This window comes from Heterocephalus glaber, unplaced genomic scaffold (genome assembly GCF_053883595.1).
Source record: "Heterocephalus glaber isolate CG9 unplaced genomic scaffold, H.glaber_assembly_v1.0 deba00001504, whole genome shotgun sequence".
NCBI lineage: Eukaryota > Metazoa > Chordata > Mammalia > Rodentia > Bathyergidae > Heterocephalus > Heterocephalus glaber.
The window spans coordinates 51,374,045-51,387,219 of NW_028258324.1; the positions used below are offsets into that span (position 1 = coordinate 51,374,045).

Consider the following 13,175-nt stretch of genomic DNA (forward strand, 5'->3'; position numbering starts at 1 on the left):
ACTGAATTAGATTATTTTTGATTGGAAAATTTAATGGAACACACAACCTCATTTGTGGATTATCTTTTTAAAGTTGTTTGATATTTTTTCACACTAAAGATAGTTGGAAAAGCAACATACCTGTAACTTTTCATAGTACTTGGAAAACAGTAAGCTCCTAAAGCCCTAAGTGTGGAATAAAATGGACTTTAATGTCCTATAGTAGAAAATAGCAAACCAAAGCTTATTACATTACATAAACATAAAGATACATTATGTATTGCAAACATGTAGAAAAAAAGAGAGAAGGGAATCAAGAGACAGGTGGAGGAGGGAGAGAAAGAAGGGAAATGGGATGAAAAGAAAGAAATTACAGTGTGTTGTGTGCATATACAATTCCCTACAAGAGATGTAAACATTATGTACTATACACAAGTACTAATATTATTTAATTAATTAAGAGTACATTGTTTACAATATTCTAGAAGCAAATTTCAAGAGCATTTGTTTCTTATATTATCAAGTGTAAATGGTCATGTATATTATGATTATCTTGAGAATTTATAAAGGATGCTGTTATATTTGAATTCTTTATTTTGTGTTGCTCTTTACAAGTAGATAATGATTCATATTTTAGAAGATTTTACATCTCTGAACTTGCATTTTTCAATATAATACCTTCTAAATTGATAGTCACATACATCTTGGATTTTTAAAGCCCCATTAAAGTTTTCTTTTTCTTTTTTGAATTGGAGAAAACTATATATCTGGGGTAAATGAACTTTCTATATAAGTACCTTTAATTTATTTTTGACCTCCTCATATAGACATGTTGAAAAGTTTTATGTGACTTCAAGGTTACTTATTACATAAAATGTATCTGTCATTTAAAAGACTTCTAACATGTACTGTGTGGTAATTAGAAAATAAATCTTGTGTAATGACCTTGATTAAAGAGAAATTATTGGAACATATTTTTGAAAGAGAAGGATTTGTAATTCAATATGTTGTGAAAAACATCTTCATGCTTTTTATAAAATGTGATGAATGCAGGAGGGGGTAGTAAATTGTGAATAGAGAGGGGAAAAAAATCACATAACTGAAAACATTTTAAATTCTCCATTTCAAACATTCAAATGAAATGCCCTGTTAAAAAAGATGATGGGTTAAGTGAAAATTTTCCTTTTATATTTAACCAATGTTTAAATGCTGAGGGAGATCATTGTTATGTGATTGTAATAATACTGCCAGGTTACAGAGTCATTTTTCTGTCATTTAAATCATGAAGTGATTATTCAGGCTTCTGTAATTTCATGGACAGATTATTGCCACTTGTCTTTGTTGGCTAGATGATCTGATGAAATTAAGATTAAGCTTCTGAAATTTAAAAATAAGTGTGACTTTTTTTCTTGTTTCTCCTTTCTATAGATACCTGGAAATACCTAAGTAGTAGACAATTCGAAGCTATTTGGAGATATTTAACACAGATAGCATTTCACAAACAACACTTTTTTATGCCATATTCACTCATGGTTTTTAAATAAGGCATGGTATGACCTCAGTTCTGTTTGTCTGTCTGAATTATTTAGTAAAATTTCTAAAGCTTGGCATGACAAGTACACTTGAAATAAACATCATTTAAATATGCAATTCAGAAATTGCTCACACAGCTACCTACTAATTAGTCATTTATTGATGTAATTAGCTGGATATAAAGCTAATTTGGTGCAAAGGAAAAACATTTCAGTTCAGAATGAAGACAGTCTAAAACCTGAGTGAGTGGCTGATTTCACTTAGGATGAGGGATCATCATTCTCAAGGAAATATTACTATTGAGGGAAATATGAAAATGTATGAACATTTGGTCTGCTTCTATCCTGTGTTTCTTCCTGGCTCAGACTTTAGAAAGCAGAATTGCTTTGAACAAATGTGAGTCCTTTTTATGCTACTTCTTAAGTCTTAGAAATCATATTAACTTAATCATAAACTTTTGACTCTTAAATATTCTTATTTGTAAAATGAAGGCTTAGAGGGTATAATGGCAAGAATTAATTAGCTAAAGTCAAACAAAACATAAAGCAATAGTATTAACAGCTGCCATTACTATCCTGTTTACAAAATGCCAATTACTCCATAAAACACTTTAGATCCATTTTATCTACAAAGCTTTAAAAAGGTACTAGTTTGTTCTCAGTTTATAGATTAGTAGAATGTGGTTTAGAATTTACCATATTGGCCCAAGATAACCCAGTAATAGAAATTAACTCTAATTTACGTTTGACCAACTCCGGAGCTCCAGATATTTTAAAGATATATCTGTTACCACATTGCTATCTGAAGTAGAACTTGATTTTAAACCAGTCGGCTCGATTAAATTAACTCCTTCCCCTTTCACATGGGCTAGTATTAGGTCATTGTTAACTATTTAGGGAAAGAAAGGAGTTGAAAGATATTATTTGAGTTCCAAGGGGTTCTAAATCAAACTTTGGATCCCATCATAGGTGACATTCTTCAGGATATGAATGCATTGCCCCAGAGTCCTTAGGCAATCTGTAGCATCAGCTCATAGAAAATTGAAACTTACTATTTAGAAAATCATGTTGATGACTATTATTCATGTGATAAAAAGTAATAACTTTAACATTTTTGATAGCAGTGCCATTCAAAAATCTTAATGTTCTTGCTTTAAAAATAGAGCCATAAAGTATTTTTTAAAAATAAACTTTCTTAATAGTTGAGATATATCATTATAATGTGTAATTTACAGTATTGTATATACATTTGCATTACAGTATTTAAATCTTCTTGAACTAAGAGTTTGATTCAAAATAACTGAATTAAGAAGAATAGCCCTAATTTCGGGGGAGATTAAGCGATGGACAATTACTTTGTTTCTAGTTCTGTTTTGAATATTTGAATCCACTTTTGAACCTATTGTGAACTAATGTATGAAAATATTAGAATAACCTTATTTTATTAAATTAAATGTTCAGCTGTTCAGCATTGATCTATAGATTTGACTGCACCCTGAAGATATTGTTTAAGTTTCTAATTCTATTCAGAACAATATAGGAATATAATATTTTGCTGCAATGAAAATCTTAGGATTTTATGCAGTGAAGCAGATTATTGAGATAAAAATATTGAAAGTAGTATTTGAATTCATTTTTTTACTGTAGCAGAGAAAGTTCAGTGAATTTGCAAAGTAGACAGTATTTATGGAGTAGAAAATGAAAAATACCCATAGAATGATACACATTGATGAAAGTTATAGGGTGAAAATAATTTGAAATTGAATTTTTAAAGGTGTTGACATCAATCATTATTTTTTTTCTTCTTCAAAAAATAAAACAAGTGAAAAAAAAATTAAAGCCCCAAATAGTTTTAGTTCCATAATATTCTAGAGATATTTGGGAACTAAAGTTAAGTAATCGGTCTTTCTCTTTTTCTTATGAGTAAACTGAGGCTGAGAAAGAAGAAATAGATTATTGAGTCTTAAAGAAGAGGTGAGCCTTGAAATGTTCCATTCCAATCTGTTCTTTGAAACATTTCATAGAAACACAGATGTGATTACTGCCAGAGCCAGGACTATCTACTCGCCATCTCTTTCTACTGTTTACTATTTTTATCAAAGTTAAGATTAAATATGATTATTTACTTAGTTGCTGGATCCTAAAAAGAAATAACAAGTGATAATTATTCTGAATAAATGTATCACAGTTGCTGATCATTCATTCAATTCATATTTAAGCTAGGCAATTTTTGTAAACCAGGTGTGTAGTTCCTCTTTGAATTTTAGAAAAAAACAAAGAAAACAAGATGCCTATTACACTGCTGTTAATGCTGATAATTTTCAAAGGTGAATTTATGGATATATTGATTATTAATAAAATTTTGGCTGCCAGTAAGAGAGTAATATCAATGATTAAACAAAAGTAGAAGTGGTAGGTTTCTTCTAGTGTAAGTTTCATGACTAGGAACATCGGGGAGAAATTTATTTGTATGCTGAAAGATAATCTGAAGGAATAGCAACAAAATTTGTATGAGGAACTTGGAAATTATGTATGCACAAATTACTGTCTACCTGTCTTTGTTTTTGCCTGTTTCTTTGACAGCATGAAAATAATACAAAGAAAAATTTAATAGGAAATTTAAAGCCAACCAAGTGATTTAATTTGGAATGAATAGAATACATACACACATAGACCATGGTCATTCATAAACCTAGCAAATCAACTTAAAGATATTAGATACTACATCAAAAGAAAAGTTTATTCAAATAGTGGCAGCAAGGAATATTTTTGTGAAGCACTTGAGCTTAGAGTCTCACGTAAAATGTGGTAGGGACAAGGCTCATTATCAGCACAGAGAGAAAATGCTCAGGTTAATCTTTTGAGGGTCACATCAGTAATAGACACACTTTTCTCTCTATCGTACTCTTTTCTACCTCTACCCCACTGTCCTCAATTTCCTGCAATTGATCTGTGTTAGCAGACAATTCCCTGTAGTTCTGAGATTTTCAGAAACTTGCTGTTTTTAATACAGGTGCTCAAAAAGTGGAGTAGTAGTGAATAGAACACCAAACATATTTGTATTTTTCTGTATTGACTAGAGTGTTGCATAAGTTTAAAATCCTTTATGGTAAATCCTTGTTATGTATTTTTGAATACAGAATTTAGAGCAGTTTTTGAGATAACACAAATTTTTACATTATTCACTAAATTCTGGGGGGATTGTTTTCCCACAAAATGATAACATGAAAAATTGTTTGCATTATTTTCCATCACTTGAATTTTCATACCATACAACACCTGCCTGGTGAGAAGAATTTATTGTTCTCACCTAACTGTGATAGTGACAAGTAATGAGAAGAGAGAAAGAAAGGTACATGGTACGGTATAGCAGACTAGCAGTAAGTTACTGTTGGTGCTCGAATAACAATCTGATGCAGAACCCTCAGAAGAGGAAACTTACTTTCACTGTGACGATAAATAACTCTGGACAGTTTTAAAGGTTTGGATAGTTTGTCCACAAACTCTTCAACTATTAATGTATTTTAGAAGCAGCTGTAGAGGAAAGAGTCTTTTACTTACCCTGGGGAATGCCTCTTTATAACATCCTTAAAAAATATCTAATTCTGATATCATTATTCAAAGCTTGCCTTCTGTGTTACCTATATGTGGTTGGTTTTGGTTTGCAGAAAATGGTCATTGTATCATCCTTTGATGTGGCTATTGGCCTGTGAGGTGTTAGAATTATGAGATGGCCTTTCAGGAACAGTTATTTTAATGTATTCTTAGGGCTGCTAACATCGTCAGACTTCACCTTGTTTCTCACTGGATGCTTGAGGATCATTGCTTTCTTCTATTTATTACTTAAAACAGTGATGGTGAACCTTTCAGAGCTTTCAATGATACAAACAACCTACCTCGGCACACATGCCATAAATTCACCCCTACTGGCCTAGACTCTTGAGATATGAGTCAGAAATGAATTAAATAATTGACGTAGGCAAAGTTTTCTGGTGTGCATATTATGCATCAACAAGCAAAGCTATGAGTTTAATATTTTATTTTTCAGGCAAATTAAAAGGCACCTGCTGCAAAATATCCATTAAAAGGACCTAGACAATTACCTGCATGTGTTTTATTGTCATGATTTATTTCTATCATTATTTTTATTTAAATGTCAGCTGAATCTTCCCATCAGGTTCACATTTAAAGTTTGCTTTTTGAATCATTTATTTAACAAATATTTATTGAGTGCCTACCTTGGAACAAGCATTGTTCAAAGTGCTTGGCCCACATTAGGGAACAAAACTGAAAAAACTCCTTGACCTTTGGGAACTTATATTTTAACAGGATAACATAAAATAAAATGTGGACAACTGACACACTGAAATTTCTTTACTATTTGTGTATCTTTGGCAGAACTTTCATGGACAGCTTTGCATTTTGTTCATGATACAACTGCCGGGAGAGGCTCTAACCTCACTATCCATCTGACTGGTGCTCTCTAGAATTGTGGTAATGTAAAACCTCTGCTGTCCTGGGTGGAAACCTTCACTGGCAACTTTGTGCAAGTCAGGTTTTGACTCAGTGCCACCTGGTTTTTTGAGATTGGATAGGTATGAATTTCCTCAAAGTACTTGTGACTTATGGAAGATTTGACTACAATTAAACACCAACAATTGATTTAATAACACATGATAGAGAAAACATCAGCTTTTTCAGATTTTCTCATATCCTTTTGGGAAGCATGGTCGACCTGTTAACAAGACCAATTTTCTTGTCTAGCATGAGATTCTTCCAGTAAACTTTATCAAACTTCTTTCATATCTAATGGATTATCTAAAACTGCATCATATTGACTTTTAATTATAAAAATCTCCTTTTTAGACAGCATCACTGGGTTCTAATATTCAAATTCTGGATAGAATTTCCCATTGCCCATCATATACCACCATGCTTCAGTGCCCAAATTTTACATGCTGTCTATGATACTGATGCTTGCTAATCTCAGTCCACTGATATAATAATATTCAGTGATAGGTTATGCTCTGCCCAGAAGAATATGCTAGAAAAATTGACCAGGACAGCCTGGCCACAGTTTATCACATTTATTCACAAGAGACCATGTCTGACCCTGGGGTATGATAGCAAATATTCAGATGTAGACTTTTCTTCAGAACATCATTTTCTATTTCTGTTTTTGAATCATCCATAACTAGATTATGAGGAATATCTGAACTAAGAAAAATTCTTCTAGTATTCCCTATATTTTCATTTTTCTATGAAGTAGGAAGATAATTTGTCCATTGAGAGAAATATACAAAGGTTTTTGGCCTGCTCGAAATTTAAAAGTTCCTGGCTACAATCTTGGACAACAAATGAAGTAGCAGCCAGTAGAACAAAAATGTAGAGGTAAACAGGCCTACTAAAAACTACAAGTTTCAGAATCCTACTATTTTGAATTTTGGATTTTTCAATTAAAATACTCAATTTGTTGTCTACACAAATATTGCAAAACTCAGAAAACTCCCAAATCTGAAGCACTGTCTTCTCAAGCACTTTGGATAAGAGGCACTCCACTGTTTTACCTCAATTGTAGTCTATTTTGATATAGGTTAGATAACAGTCCTAGGAAAAGCAGTTGCCTAAATAAGTTGGTGGAGGTGGAGAAAAGGAAGTTGCAGAGTACATAGTTAACCTTTCTGACAAGTTACTGTTTATTTACTTTAGGGTTAGCAATTTCACTGTATCTTCTTTCAATTGGAGGATGATAAATTTTTTTGGAGAGCCAGTACATTGAGTGTGGAAATCAGATAACTTATTTTATAAATAAGCATAATTAAATAATACAATAAAAATATAATATGGCCTTTAGCTGGAAGGTAGGGCAAGTAAATGGTTAAGAATATGATCTTTTGAGTGAGATAAAACTGGTTTTAGCTCTGCTAGTTATTCCTAATGGTGTTGGGCATTTAACATTAACCCTAAGCCGTGTTCTTTAATTAATAAAATGGAAATTTTAGCACCTCATCTAGGGATGTTTTGTGGATTATGTCAGAAAATATAAGGCATTTTATCTGGTACTTTATCCAAATTAAGTGGTTAATCAGTTGTTGCTATTACCATTATTTTGTAATTTTAAAATACAGGTAGTGGGTTTTAGAAATAATCCTGTTTTTCTCAGAGAAAAAAATAAGTAGATTATTATATATATATTATATATTATATAGGGAATGTGTTACGTCTTATTTGTATAAGACAAGACTAACTACGAAACATGATGAATAATTTGAAAAATTTTTGCAAATCAGCAAAAAAGATTTGGTTTCTTTGATGGAAAGAGTTATTTCCTAGTCCTCTTAACAATTCTCTTATGTATATGTTTACTTAAAGCTTTTACTTTATTATCATATGATTAAACTTTTCATATGGTTATTATTATTCCATTTTTGTTTATAATTTTTCCAGACAATCTTTTATATTTTAGATTAAATACAAGCAGCATTCTAATAAATAATATTCTTCTAAGTTCATTAATTTTGGTATAGGTTATTTTTTTAAATTTTAGGTTGAATGGCTAAATTTGGTTTAATTTATAATTATTTTAAAATAAAGACAACTAAAGATATGAAATAACTTCTATCCCCTATTTAGATCCTTGAATATGGAAGAAAATGTTTCAATTTAAATTTTAAAAAATATTTTATATATTTTCAGTGGCTTCATTGCTTGGTTATCATAGTTTTATTAATATTGTCATTGATGCTTTTTGAAATGCATTTTTAAGTTAATTATGCTTCTTTCAGGAAATGTAGCCTATAAAATCATTGTCCAGATAGAGTTGTTTTATTATTATTTTTTGCTTGTTTTTCACTTATTGATGTGATGACTAAATCTCAGACGTGTTTTAGTATATTGGTGAAAGACATTCCTGCTTGTTTTGTTTGAATGATGGCACAAGTTCAATTACTTATGTAAACTGCTTTTTATAAAATATTTAAGTACATTGTTGGCATATCTACCTATTTTTCTTAATATTACAAATATTTTAAATTGGGTAAACTTTTGGGCTTCTCAAGGACCAAAAGTAGAGAACTATTATATTCTGAACTATTATTATTTTATTCTCCATTCTATTTTTTAATTTTTATACGTTATAATACACTTTATACTCTGTTATGAAGAATTAATAAAGAAAATCACAGAAGATAAAATTTGGGAGAATCTGTATTTTCACTTTTGTTGGTAATATGCATATTTTTTTCTTCTAAGGGGCCTTCATTTCATCCTTTTAAAAACAATTACATTTTTTGCTGTGATTTCTTATGTTTTTAATTTATTTTATTCATTTAAAATATTTTTAAATAGCTATTTTATTCTACATTTTTCTTGCCTAAATAAACTCTATTGTCTCTTGTCTTTTATTATAAAATTTTAAAATTTCTTGTCTTCCAAATAAACAAATTTTGGATTATATAGGCCTCTATATTACATGCTTTTCTATAAAGGTTGCAATATGAAATATTAGATGCCTATTTTAAGTAAGTGTATATCAATGATAAAGTTAGATATGAACCAACAGGAGGGAACTTGTTACATCCTACCTATCTCAAAACTTAACAGAATACAGTTCATAGAGATACACACCCAAACACATATACCGTGTTGGGCTGGGGATTTAGCTCAGTAGCAATGGCCCTACCTCACAAACGCAAGGTCCTGAGTTTGATTCCTGGTACCGGAAAAAACAAAAACAAAAACACATATACTATGTTTGTGTAGGGGGAAACTATGTATAATACATTAGCTTGTTTCTGAAGAATATTGCCACTGTGAGTTAAAACCAAGGGAATAGAAACTTAATATTAAACTTTATCTGTACTTATACTACCTGCTTACTTGAAATGATATCCAGGTGGTGACAAACGGACGATGTGTGATCATTAATTTTGATCAGAGTTGACAAATATTAAGATATTAAATTAGTGAGAAAAATATTACTTTGTAGGTCTGAAGGTCTGAAATCTAATTATTTGGGTGATTCTGTTGCATCCCATCTGTGAATGAATGGATAGGATTGGTAATATTTTATAGATTAATTGATTGCATGTATTTATGCGAAAGCAATTTGATATTCAGTAAGTTGCTTATATTAAAATAGGTTATATTAAGATATAAATATTTTTGAACTTAATTTTTTACATATAATTAGAATTGTTTGCTTATGTAGTTTTTTTAAAAAATTTTTCTCATGTAGTTTTAATATGCCTCTCACCATTTTTATCTAAGGTTTAATTATAATCAAACTGTTTTGGTTAAAAATTATAAATTTCATAAATATATGTCTTGACCTTGTCTAATACCAGAATTAATTCTCAAATATGTAGTCTGAATTAGTTAATGTCTCTTCTTGTTCAAATACTTGGTTTATTTCTATCACTTTTATCATTAATCCATTGTGTTATTTAAATTAAATACATTCTGCAAGCCCAGGCCTATGGCTGAGTGCTAGGTATGTAGATAAGAGATGATATAACCATACACCTATAGCTGAAATACATAAAACAAATAGAAGGAGAACTCTGAGTTGTTGGCTATGATACTAAGTCGGAGGTGACGCCAGAAGTATGTATTGATATAAAAAACTCATTTCTACTGAATTTAACATAAAGTTCTACTCAGCACCTGGTGCAGTGCAAAGCACATGGTCGTTATTGAATAGAGGAAAAATAGAGGATTGATGTGCTGATTTATGAGAACATAATTGAGCATACCCTGGTTAGGGTGTAGACACCAAGTGTTGCTAATAAGTAGGGTGTATAAATTTGGTGATTTAATAGCTAGAAATGTTTGTGAAGAAGTAGATTGAAAACTGATCATAAGTGCTTTCGGTGTTTTATTAAGATGACCAGATTATATCCTATACATGAATTGGAACCATTGGACATTGAGAAGTAGGAGACTCATATCTGTCCTGTTAACTAGAAACATGTGTATAATGATAGCACAAGGGAAAAAATGACTGAAATAACTGTCATAAAATATAAGAGTAAAAAACTATGTGATTTTTTTTTTTCAGTACTGGGGATCAAACTTGAGTCCTTGAACTTGCGAAGCAGGTGGCAAAACCACTGAGCTAAATCCCTGGCTTTTCAAGTGATGATGTTTAAGGTAGTTTAGAGAAAAGTAAAACATTCTAGGGATATTTTAAGGAGCAACTGTAGAGTGGGATGGGAAAAATGAAAAAAATGATTTACTTCATCCATACATGTAATTCATTCATATTCTTATTAAACACACATGATCAAGCTTTTTTCTAGGTAAGGCATATACAGAGACAAATCAGAAATAATTTTTCCCTTAAAAAGCTCATTGGGCTGGGGATTTAGCTCAGTGGTTCTGGTCCTTGCCAGAGTTCGATCTCTGGTACCAAAAGAAACCTCAAAGCTCATTGCTTTGTGTTTCTCCTAGAGATATTTTATTTTTATCATCATATAGTAACTAATGTATATTTTTTGATATATATATAAACACTAATCTATCCAAAAATGAAGTACATCAGTATATTAATTTTAACTGTTTTCTTGAGATCTTCAATCTTTCATCTTCAATATTTTGTTGTCTTTGGGCTGGGATGCTACTTACCATTCCCAGCTAAATTACTTAAAGTATGAAAATTTGTATTCAGAAATTTTCAAGAATTATTATTACTGCATTACAGAGAAATAGAAATGTATTATCCCCCAGATTTCATTGCAGGTTTTCTTTGGTATGTTTGTAGATTCACATTGAGTAGAGAAGATGTTAATTAGCATGTGGATTTTTAAAATTGTCTATAATAGGAAGCTAATTGGTGTTTTCCTTAAAGAATGAATTTAAAGGAAATGTGATTTGAAAAGTGCAGTGTTGTTAATCGCACTGATTCAAGCAGCAGAGACTATTGATTGAGCAAAATAAGCAGTTTTGATTGTTTTACTTCAGGCTTCATTCTGAGACATTGGAATTAAATGGTGGTAATAACTACTTAATGCATGATAACTCTGACTTACGTCTGAGCATACTTTTAAAAGGATTAATTTATTAATTTATGTAATCCAAATTCTGCATTCTGGTGTTGGTAGGTACAGATAGATGCATAACTATATAGCATGGTAAGGTGAAGTCAGAACACAAGAGATGAACATGTGAAAATAATTACAGAAATGTATACTTTGCCTGAGTATGTTCTACTGCTATAAAGCACTGAAGGGTAATCTGTCAGAGGATGGTATAAAATCAAGCATTAGAATGTTTTGTACTATACAGAATAGTTCTGAAAGGAGTTAGAATTTAAGAAAAGGGGAAGACATCAGTGTAGGTCTGAATGGTGATTCATTTATGTATTTGTGGGGAACTACGTGGAATAGCCCTATAGACAAATAGATTGGTAGCCATAAATCTGGGGGTGTTGTGAAAAATATAATTCCCAAACTCTGGAAGTTGTGTAGTCCTAATGTGACAATGGTCATGCAGAAAGTTAGAATAGAAAGGGGGAGAGGTCAGAGCCTGAGTAGAAAGATTCAACCATAGAATTCAGATGAGAAATAGAGGCCCTTGGAGAAACCTAAAGCAATTCTTTGGCCATTTAAAGGGTGTGAGATAGAAAGTACTGTTGCAGTAATGACTGTATTTCATAGAATAACAGAAGTTTCCTTCCTTTTATTAGATAATTTATGTGGCACATGTAAATTCAAAATTCAACATTACAATGGAGGCAAAGTACTGTCAAAGAAAGACAAAGGAATTATCTACACATGAATTTTGAAAGCACAGGGCTTGAGTCTTCCTTCTGAGGCACTCCGGAAGATTAGTCATATCTTAGTCACTTCCTCATCGCCGGGACAAATACCCGACACCCACAACTTAATGAAGGAGTGGTTTATTTGAGCTCATATTTCAGTCCATGATCAACTGGCTCCAAGTTAGGAAGGCATGGTGGAAGAGGCTGGTGGAAGAAAGCTGCTCACATCCTGGAAGGCAGGAGGCAGACAGAGAAGGGAAAAGCTGTGGAGGAAGATATACTCTTCCAAGTCATCCTCCAGTGGTGACCTGTTTCTTCTGACCAGAATCCACCTCCTAACAAGAACTCAGATATATTACCCTGCAATTCCACCACCTTCCAAAGCTCACCACCTATGAACACAGGAGGTCTTTGGTGGGATATTCTTGATCTAAACCATAACAACTCAGATGACAGATTTTCCACCACATTAGGTAGGTGTATTTATTTTGAGTACTCCATCAATGATCTTCCCTTTTCAAGGCCCTAGTTCCTGAAGAAATGGAGAGCGGGAGGAGGGTGGAATGTGTAATAGGCAAATATCTCTTCATAAAATGGATTTCAAATTCCCTCCTCATCAGTGGGCATTGGCCCAGTATCCCTGAATTTCTATGATTCCCTCATGAGCCAAGTATCTTAAATAATACTTTCTTCATTGGACTCACACTTGAGTTCTACATGAGCTCTTCTAAACTATAAACTTCTCCATTGAGTCCCCCAAGTTCCCCATACTATCCATCTAGCCTATAGTTCCTTGCTGTTAGAATCCTTTTGACCTGCATGTGACGCTTTCATATTGAATGATATTCATTAGAAGCAACATCCACTACTTTCTAAGTATTTGTGTGATTCAACAGAAGCCCATG

The 13,175-nt window shown here is 31.9% G+C and overlaps 1 long non-coding RNA gene across 3 annotated transcripts in view; it reads left to right on the forward strand.

Moving 5' to 3' along the window:
• The window catches only part of LOC147825341 (uncharacterized), a 41,923-nt gene that overhangs the window by 15,459 nt on the left and 13,289 nt on the right, over positions 1-13,175 (forward strand). Inside the window, exons 1-2 of one of the 3 annotated variants that reach the window (XR_015441140.1) lie at positions 8,084-11,500; positions 12,196-12,743. This is a non-coding gene — a long non-coding RNA (uncharacterized LOC147825341). Of the gene's footprint in view, positions 1-8,083; positions 11,504-12,195; positions 12,744-13,175 lie in introns of those variants that run through there. The other 2 variants (XR_015441138.1, XR_015441139.1) reach the window with 2 other exon arrangements.